The sequence below is a fragment of the Dioscorea cayenensis genome, chromosome 15, assembly GCF_009730915.1.
Source record: "Dioscorea cayenensis subsp. rotundata cultivar TDr96_F1 chromosome 15, TDr96_F1_v2_PseudoChromosome.rev07_lg8_w22 25.fasta, whole genome shotgun sequence".
Classification (NCBI taxonomy): domain Eukaryota; kingdom Viridiplantae; phylum Streptophyta; class Magnoliopsida; order Dioscoreales; family Dioscoreaceae; genus Dioscorea; species Dioscorea cayenensis.
The window spans coordinates 17,067,665-17,082,660 of NC_052485.1; the positions used below are offsets into that span (position 1 = coordinate 17,067,665).

At 41.6% G+C, this 14,996-nt stretch overlaps 1 non-coding gene across 1 annotated transcript; it reads left to right on the forward strand.

The window, feature by feature from the left end:
* The first annotated feature begins 6,219 nt into the window (after positions 1-6,219).
* Positions 6,220-6,326, forward strand: LOC120278240. The gene has a single exon (XR_005541582.1). It is a non-coding gene; the product is annotated as a small nucleolar RNA R71 (small nucleolar RNA).
* Positions 6,327-14,996: the final 8,670 nt, after the last annotated feature.

Below are 14,996 nucleotides of genomic sequence, written 5' to 3' on the forward strand. Positions count from 1 at the left end.
TGGTCCAGGCGAAAGATCCCTTGCCATAATCAAACCCCAGGTGTTAAAGTCACTTCAACGCTTCACTCTGTTTCTCGCGCAACTAAGCCCCAGCGGAGTTCATCCCTTAACCCTTCACTCTATTCTGACTGCAAAGAACTCTTGCAACGTGGAGGTAGGATAAATCACACCGGAGGGGAAAGGGGACGCTCCGCTACCTCTCGACTCACCCTCTCGACCCTCTCCAATCTTGCTTTGTCTAACCCTCATGGTGTGTCACTCACTCGCAAGGATTACCAATGAAGATTCTCAACCCTAGTGTCACTTTAAGGGAGAAATCTTTCAACAAGCATTCAAGATTGGAACTCAATTAAAGACATCAATTTAGTAAGGCATAATAAAAGGTTAATGTAACAAACTCATCCTAGGGATCACAAATCCAAGTACCCACTAAGGGTTTAGCTCTCTATAGAGCAAGATACAATCAATGATAGAATCAAAAGTAAAAACAAGTAATCCATAGTAAAACCCCCTCGGTATTCATGTCGATGGTCTTGTGGAGTAGCCTCATCCTGTCCAAAGGTCCCCTTGTCAAGCCTAGGGAAAACCTCGCCGGATTGGTGCCGACGAAAGCTTCCCCAATAACTATCTTCCAAACGAAACACGGTGTCTAAGCCATAGAACCACTCCTAAAGACTTGCCAAAACCTCCCTAAAACCTAGCTGCCAGCCCCTCAAAAGATGGAGAAAAGATGGAAAGAAGGATTCTAAAATTGGCTGAATAGCGGCTTTAAATAAGCTGGAATAAGGCATCCACACGGCCTTGTGGATTTTCCACACGCCCCTGTGAAATTTCCACAAACCTATATAGAAATACCATACGGGCATGTGGATTCTATGGAATTCTGATTTTCTGCAATCTGTGAACAGTAACTGCTACAATAAATTACTACAGTGATTTTCTATAATACCCTGCTGCGGCACTCTGCCAAAAACACTCCTCAATCCACACTTTTCATCGAGGTAACATAAACGGGCACACGTCTATGCTGTAGATCGTGTTGTATCTTTGACTAAAAGCCCATTTAATGACGATCTTGCTAGCATTGCACAAGTCGGGACACACGAATATGACTGCCCTTGTGCCCCTCCAAACTATGTATTTGCTTGAGAATAATGGAGGTTGGAACATACTCTTGTGTCTTAGATCACAACTTGTGTCTTCACATTTGTTCACTCCAAAATCCCATCCACAAAGTGCATTCATGATCTACTTTGGCTTCTTTCTTTGATATTTTGATTCACAATATTATATGCCCAAAAGAACACAAATACACATGTATTAACGCTAAAATCTGATAAAAGTAATGCTCATCATAAGGAAAGAATACTTCACATTCTTAACACACAAGCACTTATCATGTACATTGTTCTCAATGTACGCATGCAAGCACAATAAAGATTAAAACAAGTAAAACATGTGTGTGGAGATGGGCAATTGAAACAATACACCCCTAAACTCCTAGTGTTGCATTTGGTGGAACTAATTTCATTGAGAGTTGAGTTCCAAGGGGTTGTGAAGCACACACGGCCACATGAAATACCACATTGACTGTGCCAATGACTATTCCTCAAATCCATGACTCACAAGACCATCTGCACGTATACACAAGGGGGTTCAGTAAAGCTCATCAAACAAAACAAAATTGAGTCTATAAATATATGAAAATAAAATACAACTTGATACAACTGAAAAGCAATAAGAAAAACTCAGAAGGAAGATCCTTTCTGAGTGATACAAGTCCAAAATAAAATGCTAAAGTAAAATAACAAAACATAAAGACATAGAAAGATAAAGACGCCTCAAGCGTTGGTGTCATCTACTACTGCGGGTGCTACTACTGCTAGTGATCCTGGTGCTACTGGAGATGGCGATGCTGGTGGAGCTCGGGGTCACAAAACAAAAGGTGAAGTCACGTCTTGCTCAAGTAGTTGCTGTAATGTGGCGAGACGCGCCATCACCTCGGTGTGATTCATAACCTGCATCGTGCGAACCTCAGCCAAGTCACTCTTCAACACCCCCACAGCACTCTCGAGCCCATCAAAATGATCATGGGCTCAAGATGTGGAAAAGATGCCCACTGGAGGTGGCTCCTGTGCTGTAAGAGGTTCCTTTGTCTCTCTCTACTCCTATCGTAGCTGAAGAGCAGACTGCCAACAGTCGACCTCATCACCCTCACCCTCGGCCGTCTTCGGTGGTGCCATGATCATAACTTAAACACTGTCTCTGTAATTGTAAACCATGCCCATCAATCTCATGGTCTCTAGGCCGAGGAAGGACAAAACGACTATCTTAGCCCCTCTGATCGCGTCCAATAGACCCATCCCCATGATATGTTTGGTGATGTAGGGCCCTGAGAAGAGTACTCCTACCTTGGCATACTGCCCCTGGTAACACAGGTACTCAGCCAGAATGTGCCCCACGTGGAGTGGCTCGCTTTGTACCATCGAATATAAGTATAACAGCTCCTCGTGGCTCAGAACTCCTGTACTCAGTTGTTCACGGATTGACTGAGTACGATGTGGATATATCTATATGCAGGTTGAGATAAGCATGTAGCCTTGGAAACCCTTGGCTAGTATTGACCCTGGCCGCATAGCATCCTATAAGCGCGTTGTGGAGTCAAGCTACCAGGATAATTTGTCAGTAGTTGCTCATACTCCTCTGTGTCAGTGTAAGCCTCGTCATAGAGCCCAAGTTAGACCGAAAACTGAGTCATGCTCATGCTATGGCACTATTCAAATGCTCTGAACTGTATAGCGCCAATGCTAGTGAAGCTGGAGTATGAATGGTCAAACTCGAAAGACACTAGCACCTCTAACATAAGCATACAGATAGCTGGCTCTCGAATAGACAATAACCATCACCAGCTACCCACAGACAGGAGCTCATTAACCTCATTTGCCGTCTTGTCTCCTAACTAGATCTCTCTTAGTGTGCTCAAGTCAGGAAAGCACGACTGGCCAAACCTGAGCTTCAACAAACGCTCAAACTGAACCTGATGTTCGGGAATAGCAAACTCCATTTGCTCCGGTAAAGGATCATGAGGATGCTTCGAGTCCATTTTCTTCATTCTGGGGGCCATTCATGCAAAAATTAAAAAGAAATCGATCAATTCATACTTGATTTTTAATTCCGCAGAAATCCACATGGTCATGTTGAAATTCCACACGCCCGTGTGGATCTTCGGGGTGTGATAATAGTGTGGCCAAAGCTTGAGAAAAATCTAAAATACGTCACATAAAGCCTCTAACCACATCATATATGCATTCACCAACACTATAAACATGAAATCCGAGCAAAATTCACCACATTAAGCAAAAGAAAAGAGAATGGGCGAAGAAAAGAGAAAGGGAGAGCTCACCAATGAAATGAGAATCAAAAGCTTCCAATAAAACCAGAAAGAAACCCTAAAACTCTTTAAATAGATGACAAGAGAGTCGGAAAGATGAATGGAGGCATTCTTTGAGTGTAAAAACATTTAGAAATGAAGAGGCACAAATAGGTTTTAAAGAAAAGTCACGGCACTCTGTGTTCTGTACATCCACACGAGCATGTGGACATTACCCACACCCGTGTGCCTCCACAGGGGAACTTCACAAGGGCATCCACACGCTCGTGTGGAAATTTCTCACGCCCATGTGCCTGATCCATAGGGGCACCCACATGCCCCTGTGGCTTCTCTGTTCTCCCAAAAAATTTCTCAAGTATTCCACATGCCAATGTGGAAATTCCGCACGGGCATGTGGAAGTTCACGGGGGGCTCACAGGGGCAGTGATACACCCCTGTGTGCTATCGGGATAGAGAGTTTTCTCTGTAAAGTTTCACACGGGCATCTGGAAATTACCCACATCCATGTGTAGCCCACAGGGTCATCCACAGGGACAACCACATACCCCTGTGTCTTCTTAGGATGAAGACCTTTCACAATGCAGAGATCCACACGGGCGTGTGGCTGTCACAAGATCACTCACAAGGGCATTCACTCACCCCTGTGTCTTCTCGGGATGGAGAGGTTGAGTTCTAAATGGAAACACATGCCCGTATGTTTTCTCTGGATTACTCAGAAAACCTGTAGACTCTGCAGAAAAACTCTGCAACACAAAAATGCTAAACAAAGTCTACGAATACAGTGACCAACTGATCAGAGACTCATGAAAATGTGCTCAAGCGACCTAAAACTTCTCCAATCACATTAAATCACAATAAAGCACCAACGATCCACAAGAAAAACACTGTAAAAGCATATAAAAATCAAGACACCAACACTAAAGCTTTTATTCATGCATAAACTAAACTAATACCTAGAAAAACAATAAAGACTTGGGTTGCCTCCCAAGAAGTGCTTGTTTAACGTCACAAAGCTTGACGTACCTATCCTCATCTCACGGGTGTTCATGAATAAATGTTGCCCTATAACCTACAACTTAAAAGCACGATGAACACAATTTTTGCAAGGTAGGGGGTGATCGAGTTTGTTACCACACAAGGGTTCGTCACCCTTACATCATGAATGCTTGTCCCCATTAACAATGGGGTACTTCTTGAAATGTCACCTTGATCTCTTGAGCTTTGGATCATCCTGTTCATGACTCCCGAGGTAGGTTGCACATTATCCTCTAGACCAAGTGATAAAATTTCTTCATTCTCTACTTCTTCATCTAGCCACCCTTCTAATGGGTCCGGACACAACATTTTCTGCACATAATCATCAATCAACTCATCAGTTGTGTCAAGAAAATACAAAGTATTATCAAAATCAAGAGAATGTCGCATAGCTTTGACGAGGCGATATGTCAACTTGTCACTCCAACTCTTAGTGTCAATTCCCCATTGTCCATATCAATGAGAGCTTTGGAAGTATGCAAGAATGCCCTCCCAAGTATCAATGGAACCTCGACATCCTCATCAACATCTAACACCACAAAGTCTGCAGCAAAGATGTACTTATCAACTTTCACAAGTACATCCTTGATAATGCCCTCGGATGTCAAACTAATCGATGGGCCAATTGAAGTGTAATCCGAGTGGGTCTAGGTTCTTCCAAACCTAGCTTTTGAAAGAATGTATAAGGCATGACATTGATGCTAGCCCCTGAATCTGGCAACGCATTCTCCTCACCCAAATTGCCAATGTTGCACGAAATAATGAAACTACCGGGGTCTTTCTTCTTGTTTGGCATATTATTTTGTAACACCGCCAAGCATGAAGCGGCTAATATCACAAATGCACTCTCCTCCAACTTTCCCTTGTTGGTCAAGAGGTCTTCAAGAAACTTTGCATAGCGAGGCATTTGAGACAACGCCTCCACAAATGGGATGTTGATGTGTAACTGCTTGAATAGACCCAAAAAATTGTTGTATTACTCATCATTTTGGTTATTTTTCAGCCTTCAAGGATAAGGAATTCTTGGCTTGTAAGGTGGGGGTGTCACCTCCTTCTCTTAGGTTTGTCTCCATGTTGCTAGGCAAACTCCCTTGAGGTCTTTCTGAAAGTGACTTCGTAATTTGTCCAAATTGGTTCTCCAAATTATGCAATGATGCAGTGCGGTTGCGAAGTGTGGCTTCAACTAACTAAAATCTTGTATCCAAAGATTGAATGAACTTGGTTAAAGCCTTCTCCAAATCAATCATCCGATTTTCCAACCCTGAAACTCTGTTCTCCATGTTCGGAGCTTGTTGTGGTTGGAACCCCGGTGGTGCCATAGTCTTTTGTTGCCCTTGATTACTCGATGAAAGGTTTGGGTAACTCCTCCACCCCAGATTGTAGGTATTGCTATACGGATTTCCTTGACCTCTCATTACATTGCTTACAAAATCCACCTATTCCGTAGAAGTTGTACCACCAATAGTAATCAGGAAATCAGATGAAGCATGTCCTTCCTAACACCAGTGTAACTCATCACTACTGCCAATCTAGAAGAAGTTAGAGTGTCTAACTTCTTGCTCAAGGACTCAACCTAAGCTGCCAATGATGCGACTACATCTATCTCATGAACTCCGGCTACCTTCTTCTTGTATTGTGTATTCCACTGATAACTGTTCATAGCCATCTCTTCAATGATCTGTCGGTCTTCTTCGGGGGTTTTACTACCTAAGGTACCTCCTGCAGCATCAATTAATTGCTTCGTGCTTGGGGGCAAACCACTATAGAAAGTATGGATAATCATCCACTCGGGGAACCCATACTGAGGACATTTTCGCAGGAGATCCTAGAACTTATCCCATGTCTCAAAAAGTGACTCCAATTGCATTAGTACAAAAGAGGATATTTCATTCCTGAGCTTTGCAGATTTTTCTGGAGGGAAATAACAGGCTAGGAAAGCTTCTACCATCTCCTCCCAAGTAGTGATTGATGCTCTAAGTAATGAATACAACCACTATTTTGCTCTCCCATTCAAGAAAATAGGAAGGCCCTCAATTTGATGTCATCATCCGTGACAACATTAATCTTGAGCATGTTACACACTTCCAAGAAATTCTTGATGTGGTTGTTTGGATCCTTATCTGCCAAACCATTAAACTATGTTGACTACTGTAACATTTGGATGAAGACTAGCTTGAGCTCAAACTCTAAGTTGTAATCAGTGGCCCCACAATGTAAGATTGCGTGCCAAGAACTGCGGGTCTTGCATAATCAAAGAGTAACCTCTGTTGCTTATGTTGTTCTGCCATATTATTAGACCCCATGCGTGTGTCGACCGCAAGTGCACGAGTCGTCAAAGTAATAAAATACCCCTGTGAGTGGATAGTCGAATCCACAGGGAATAGTTATTTAGAAGCACAAAGTATTGCTATTTAGCTAAAGTGAAAACCAATTTGTGATTTAGTTCAAATGAGAGATGCAAATAAAAGTAAAAGAGGAAAAAGAAAGCAGGAAGAATAAGGAGAGATAATGTGACCCGCAAGTGCATGGGTTTGTCGAAGTAATAAATCCCAGATTAGTGGGTATCGTATCCACAGAGAGTAGGGAGTATAAATACTAAGATTTCTATTTTACTATACGAAGACAAAATAACAATTGTGTTGATAAAGTGCAATAAAAGAAATAATAAAAGAAATAAGAAAGAGAGGTTCCACTAAAATGAGAGGTAAGGCAATCGATAAGAGTGGGGTACTCGGATATTGTTCTACCTAGGACAATTGCTTCAAGTGCAAACCCAACTATTAAGTCTCCTAATTTATTCCGAATGAGTCGTGAAAATTATATAGTCCCAAACCTAAGGTCATTTGTGACTAATTCTACACTATGTCCCGGCGGAGAAATCGATCAATCTCAACACCTCACACTGTGTAGAGTTGCAAGATGCTTTAGGGATTCAAAGTGATATACCCTATTCTAATGTATAGATATAACACTTTGGTCGAGGCGAAAGACCCATAGTCACAATTAAGTCCTAGATGCTAAACTCACTTCAACGCTTCACTCTGTTGCCTTTGCAACTAAGCCCCAGCAGAAGGTCATCCCTTAGCCCATTCACTCTATTATGACCGCAAAGAACTCTTGGAACATGGAGGTAGGATAAATCACATCGGAGGGGAAAGGGGATTCTCCGCTACCACTCGACTCACCCTCTCAATCCTCTCCAATCTCGCAATGTCTAACCCTCATGGTTTGTCACTCACGCACAAAAGTTATCAATGTAGACTCTCAACCCTAGTGTCACTCTAAGGGAGAAATCATTCAACAAGTATTCAAGATTGGAATTCAATTAAAGACATTAATTAAGGAAAACAAAATAGAAGGTTAATGAAACAAATACATCCTAGGGTTCACAAATCCAAGTACCCACTAGGGGTTTAGCTCTCCATGGAGCTAGTTACAATCAACAATAAAATCATATGTAAAAACAAGTAATCCATAGAAAAACCCCCTCGGTGTTCGTGTCAAAGGTCTTGTGGAGCGGTCTTGGCTTCTCCAAAGGTTCCCTTGTCCGGCCCAAGGCACACCTCGCCGGATTCATGCCGACGAAAGCTCCCCCAATAACTTTTTTCCAAGTGAATCGCAGTGTCAAAGGCGTAGAACCCCTCCAAAAGCCTTGCCAACACCTCTCTAAACCCTAGCCGCAGGCCTCTCCAAAGTTAGAGAAAAGATGGAAAGAAAGATGCTGAAATCCGGGTGAATCGCGGCATTAAAAAGGCTGGAATCGGGCATCCACACAGGCATGGGGAATTTCCACATGCCCGTGTGGATTCTCTGGAAATCTGATTTTCAGCCAAACCTGAACAGTCCTGCTACAGTAAATTGCTTCTGTGGCTTGCTACAGTACCGGCCAGAAACACTCCCAAATCCATGTTTTTCATCGAGGTAACATAAACGGGCACATGTTTACGCCGTAGATCGCGTCGCTTCTTCAACAAACGGCCTCATTGGTTAAGATCTTGCTATCAATGCACAAATCGAGATACTCAAATGTGACTGCCTCTGTGCCCCTCCACATCATTGTACTCTCTTAAATACCTGGAGGTTGGCACACATTCTCATATCTTGAGCCCGACTTGTGTCTTCGCATTTGTTCCTTCCCAAGATTTCATCAAATAGTGCATTCACGATCTACATTGGCTTTTTTCCTCAATATTTAGCTTCGCAACACTACATGCGCAAAAGAGCACAAATACACATGTATTAGCACTTAAACCGGATAAAAGTAATGCTCATCACAAGGAAAGAACACTTCACATTCTTATCGCACACGCAATTATCAAGCCCTAGCACTACGGATTACTTCAACATTTTACTAAGTTGATCGCACAACAAGCGCCAGTGGAGTTTGTCTCTTAGCACTTCACTCTATCACGACAACAAAAAACTCTTGGAACATGAAGGTAGAATAAATCATGTCAGAAGGGAAAGGGGATATTCCGCTACTTCTAGACTAACCCTCTCAACCCTCTTCAATATCGCGAAGTCTAACCCTAATAAAGTTGTCACCCCTCCAAAGGATTACGTAGATAGATTCTCAACCATAGTGTCACTCTAAAGGAAAATCAAAGTAATAAGCACACAAGATTGACACTCAATTAAAATATAAAATAAATGAAACATAATAAAAGTCAATGAAACAAAATCATCCTAGGGTTTACAAGTCCAAGAACCCATTAGGGGTTTAGCTCTCCATGGAGCAATACAAAATCAACAATGAAGTCAAAATTAAGTGCAAGCAATCCATAGAGATAACTCTCTTGTTGTCTGTGTCAATAGTCTTGAGGAGCCACCTCGTCTTCTCCAAGGATTCCTTTGTCAAGCCAAGGGCACACCTCGCCAAATCAATGCCAATGAAAGCTCCCCAAATAGCTCTCCTCCAAAAGAACTCAATGTTAAATGTCGTAGAACCACTCCTAAATCCCAGAAAAAGCCTCTCTAAACCCTAGCCGTGCTCTCCCCAAAAGATACGCAAAAGATAGGAAGATGATCCCCAAATAAAACCCTCAGAACGTTATTTATAGGGCTGAAATCGGGCATCCACATAGGAGTGTGGAATTTCCACAAGGGCGTGTGGATTTCAAGGCTTCATTTTCCTGCGCGCTATGAATAGTAATTGCTACAATGATTTGTATATTCCTGCACTCTTGGAAATGTTGCACAAGTTGGAACACATGAGTGTGACTGCCTTTGTGCCCCTCCAATTTATATATTCACTTGAGAATTTTGGAGGTTGGCACACACCCACATGTCTATGATCACAACTTATACCTTGACCCTTGTTCAATACAAGAATTCAATCGACAATCACGTCCATGATCTACTTTTGCTTTCTTTTTTCCAAACTTGTCTCCACAACCCTAAATGCACAAAAGAATACAAATACACACGAATGAGCTATAAAATATGAGAAAAGTGATGCATAGAATCACCCATAGATGAAGGGAATCAATAGTGTGTACTAGAGATAAGCCACTTATGATTCTTCCGATTAGAGTCATTGTAGCAAGAGCTCCAATTTCTAATTAAGGGTTTCCTAAATCTCGTTGCTATCGTATAAAAGTGAAATTATAAGAGTTTCAATTCTACCATAGAATAGGATTAGGTATTTAGATGACTCGAGAGAGCACTCGATATATTTTTGACACCCCTTGGTCTAGTAATACTAAGGTTCAATTTATGTTAATTATAATTACCTTAACTCATTAATCTCAAGCGAATTCTTATCCGGACACCTCCTTCTCTTGATTAGTTAATCACATCTTCAAAATTTGGACCTTAGTTCTTAGCAACCTTAACTCTTAGTTTACAATTTACTCCTTGACAACTTGATTCTTACCTAGATAACATAGATAGAGTTAGCACTAGTATCTTTAGTCTCTCTGGATTCAACAATCTTACTCACACAAATACTATTACTTTATGACCCATGCACTTGCAGATTAGTAAATCATAACATGACACATCAAGTGCACTCAACCCTTATCTTCTATGTGTGACCTAACATAATATATTTCTTAATCCTCATCACACCAATCAAATATACAGTGAAGGCTCTCATACAATATAAATTTTAAGCATGAAGCAACATAGATGATTCACAAGAATACTCATATCTAATACATTTAAACAAGGAAATCAAATAGAATAAGTCTTGGCATTCATGACCCAAGGGAACGAATGACGGTTTAACCTCTTATGTTTAGTAATAACAAGAGACAATCCAAGATTAAAGAAATGAAGGAAATCATAACACTCCCTCAAGTTTCTCTCAATAGTTGCAATAGAATTAAAGGATGGAGAAGGCCGATTCATCAAACACTCACCTCTAGACCTCGAGGAAAGCTTAAATCTCCCCTTAATTGATGGTCTTCGGCTTTCCCTTTAAAACCCTAGCCATCTCCTCTATTCTCCAACCAAAAAGTCCCGTCGATAGTCTAACTTTTGGGCTTAAATATACAAGTTTAGTCCATGCAAGGCTGATGACTGCATTTCATATCATGTTTACTTACCCTCAATCCATTCATTTTCTTGTCTTTTAGCACAACTTTGTCTATATTCGGTGCTATTATGGGTATATATGTTATTGATGTAGAAATTCAGGGTTCGAAGCAATTAGGGGTGAATTTTGTAGCCAAACAAGTGAAGAATGGAAAATGTTGCTAAGTGTTCAAGCTCAGCATGGATAGAGCACGATTATGCTCTGTCCCACTGATTATCTCTGCCTTAAGGATCGCCCAGTAAAAGTTCAAGCAGGGGAGTGCTTTCAGGTTGAACATGGTCGGAGCACAAGCGTGTTTCTCCGCCTGATTATCTCGGGCTTGAGGTATTTTCTACTCAATAGGAGAAGCCCGTTTTGCTAGCTCCTAGCACGGTCGCACTCAAGTGAAGCAAGGGTGGAGCACGACCTTGCGCCTCCAACTAGAAAATCCAGGCTAGCACTTAGTCGATTCACTCAAAATCTTAACCGAGAAAGCATGGTCTGAGCACGACCGTGCTTACCCCGTGTCAAGCCCGAGATCATCCTTTTTAACTCTAGATTCTAGGGTTTCACTTTCATCTTTGTTAGGGGACTCTTCTCTCCACCGGGAGGACTTTGATGAGAGCTAAGATGAGGCTTCACCACACCTTCTAAGGGGATCAAGGACGAGTTGGAGGCACTAGGGAAATAAGGTTAGCATATCGGAGCTTAACTAGGAAGATCATCTTGAGAAGGAGGAAGTCATGTCTTCTTCCTTTAGCTCTTTATCTTTCTCTTCCTTGGTGTACCCATTCATTAAGGGCTAACCGTCCACGGAGTTTCGTGACATGAACTATGATGTTTTGTATGCGTTGACTACTTGTTTTTTAATATCTACGGAGTTCTTTTAGATTCATGTGGTTTAATCTTGTGTTGCATAACTTGATATGTTGGATTATGCACAGTTGCCTTGGTAAAACTCAGTGTATGGATTACCATAGTTGTGCTTGCTTGTATGATTGCAAAACATGATGTGTTTAAAATGCATAGTTATCTTAACAAAACTTGATATACTTGAGAACCATAGATGCAACATTGCTTGTGAGCACACACTTGATCTTTAGAATGTACCTAGAAGGCTTTAGAAGCAAGTCAGCATGCTATAGCTCATAGGAATTATCTAGAGGCATTGCTCTCTTGTTGCTGAAAACCTTATTTCTAATCCATCCTTTTCCTCCACATGTGCCTTCCTTTGTTCAATTATTTTTATTCTTAAAACCAACCCAATTCTTGCTTAGCTAGACATCGGTAGAAGAGTGAAAACTTTAAGTCCATTCCCTATGGTTCGATAACCCTACCCCTCACGGGGTACCACTATATTACTTGTGTGTGATTCGTATACTTGTGGAGAGTGCATCAAAGCCCATGTATTTTACGGTTGAATTTTATGACATAAATCAAGCGAAAAATCCATTTTTGAAGATTTGCACCAGCTGAAGCATGGACTGAAGCACGGTGGTACTTCCCAAAGCATAGCCGTAGAAGGAGATGGTAGCCCATGATTTCTTAATTCCTCAAAATCTGTAACCTGCACGTGCATAAGCAGGATTGTGCTTCCTTTTGCATAACCATACAAGGAGCAAACATTCCATGTTGGCTCAGTGAATTTGAAATCTCTACTCTTATGATCTACATGGCTTAAGCATGGCCTAAGTATGTTTGTGCTCCTCTCTGGACTACTCTTTTATTCCTTGTTTAGCTTTAATTCACACGTATTCTCCTTCTTTTACCCCGAAACTAGTCCTGCCCATTAATGCATAAAATACCCAAATTAGCTCTAAAATATAGAAAATCATGCACGAAGGCAAGCAAAGTGCATGTAAAATACATGTAAATCATATACATAAAATACACACAAAAAATACCCCCACACTAAAGCTTTTTTCTTGTCCTTAAGCAAAAATACAAAAAACAGAAAAAAGATGAGTGCATAACCTCTAATGTCAAAACACATGGGGTATTTGATGCCTTAGAGGGGTTCAATGACGAGTGTGTGAAAAGCAAATTTGAAAAGTTAAGTCCCACCTAATACTTGTTGACACGTCCGAATATGCGTGTATAAACCGCAAGTGCACGGGTGTCGAAGTAATAATTACCCCGGTGAGTGGGTAGTCGAATCCACAGGGAACGGAAGTATTAGTAATAACCACTTCTCAATTATCTAGTCGGAATCAATTAATATGATGAAATGAACTAATTGCAAACAAAGCAAACGAGTATGCAAGAAATAAAGTAGAAGAGTCTCAATCACTAAGGATGAGGTATTCGGGCAATGATCCCCCTAAGATCTTCCTTGAAGCTCTAGATTCACTAAATGCTCTACAATCGAGTCTAATGAGTCGAGGTAATCCAACGATAACCAATCCTTGTCTCCAAGCAAAAGGCACTAGTCCCCTACAAGGTCCCGTGGAGAAATCGACCAATCTCAACACTTCACACCCCATATGACCGCAATGTGCTCTAAGGAAACCTAAGAGTGAAACCGATTCCCTAAATGTAGATCCAACCCCTAATTCCCCGCGAAGGATCCTAACCCCCTACAAGGTCCCGGCGGAGAAATCGAGCAATCTCACGCCTCACACCAAATATGGTTGCAAAAGAGAATATGGAATACGGAGATAGGAAACACTCAATCGAAAAGGGAAAGGGACATTCCTCCATCTCAAGGCTCACCCTCTCAACCCTCTTTAATCTTGGAAATCTAACTCTAATGGAGACCTCACACATTAAAAGTATTAAATCATGCAATGTAAATCAACCACAAGGATTAACAACACTAGCAAGCAATTAAATCACAAGATTAAAAACTCAAGACAACTCGGATTAACTAGAAACATTAAGAGAATCAATCCAAAAAAATATAAATCTTAGGGTTCACATGCCCAAATACCTACTAGGGTTTAGCCCTCCATGGGCCTAGTTACAAAAACAATAATGAATACAATGAAAAGCAATAAAACCCATAAAGAAAACCCCTCGAATTCGCTGGATTGGCCTTGATTGGTAGTTCTACGTCTTGAAGGATTCCTCTCCGAGCTAGGTTGCCAATGGCTCCCCCAAAATGCTATGACGTCGAAGGAATCTATCAAAGTTGGTGAAGAACTCCCTATCAATCGGCGAAGACCTTCTCCTCAAACCCTAGCCGCCCTCTCTCAATGTCTATGCTCAAAGCTCCGCAAAAAGTCCCCTTAGAATCGGCCAAAAGGTGTATTTATAGCCTCACAACGCTGCATCACGTGCTCCCCACGCGCCCGCGTGGATTTTTCCACGCCGCGTGCGGCTGCAGGAATTTCCACGCGTGACGATGAATTCCGCTATCTGAATTCGGCTACGTGATTTCCGCTACAGTATTTCTGCTGCACAACAATGAACATTCTCCTCTTAAGGCCACACGATCGGGCACACGATCATATGGTAGGCTATCCGGCTTTTTCCTTCATCAATGCGTCTTGAAAGGTCTTGAAATCTTTACAAAGAGGAGGAATGTGGAGACATGGCTGCCTTTGTGCCCTTCCATTAATAACCTGGCTTGCAAAAAAACTATGGAAGTTGGCACACATCTCCTCATACACGAACTCCTCTTGTGTCTTCCAACTTGATTTGTACAAGAACTCCCAATATTATGCCATAATAGCCTATCTTCGCTCCCTTTTGAAATCCCAATGTCTCCACAACCTATATGCATAAAAGAACACCCAATACACGAAATGAGACATAAACCGTATAAAATATGATGCTCAATTATTGTAAAACATGCATAAAAACACGTTCACTCAAGCACTTATCACTTGTACTCCCCCTGGTGAGTGTGTGCCAACCCTAACTATGAGCCCTGATAAAATCCGAATGCGTGTGTGTGTGTGAAAAACTCAACTCATTTCAACACTATGTCCACTACCAAATTCTTATTAACATGGGACTTATTTATAAACAGAAAGAATAGGTAGTAGCTTCACACAACCTCTAAGGTAGCCCTTTCCCAAGATGCCTCCCGAGTGGCTTTCACACTTTCGA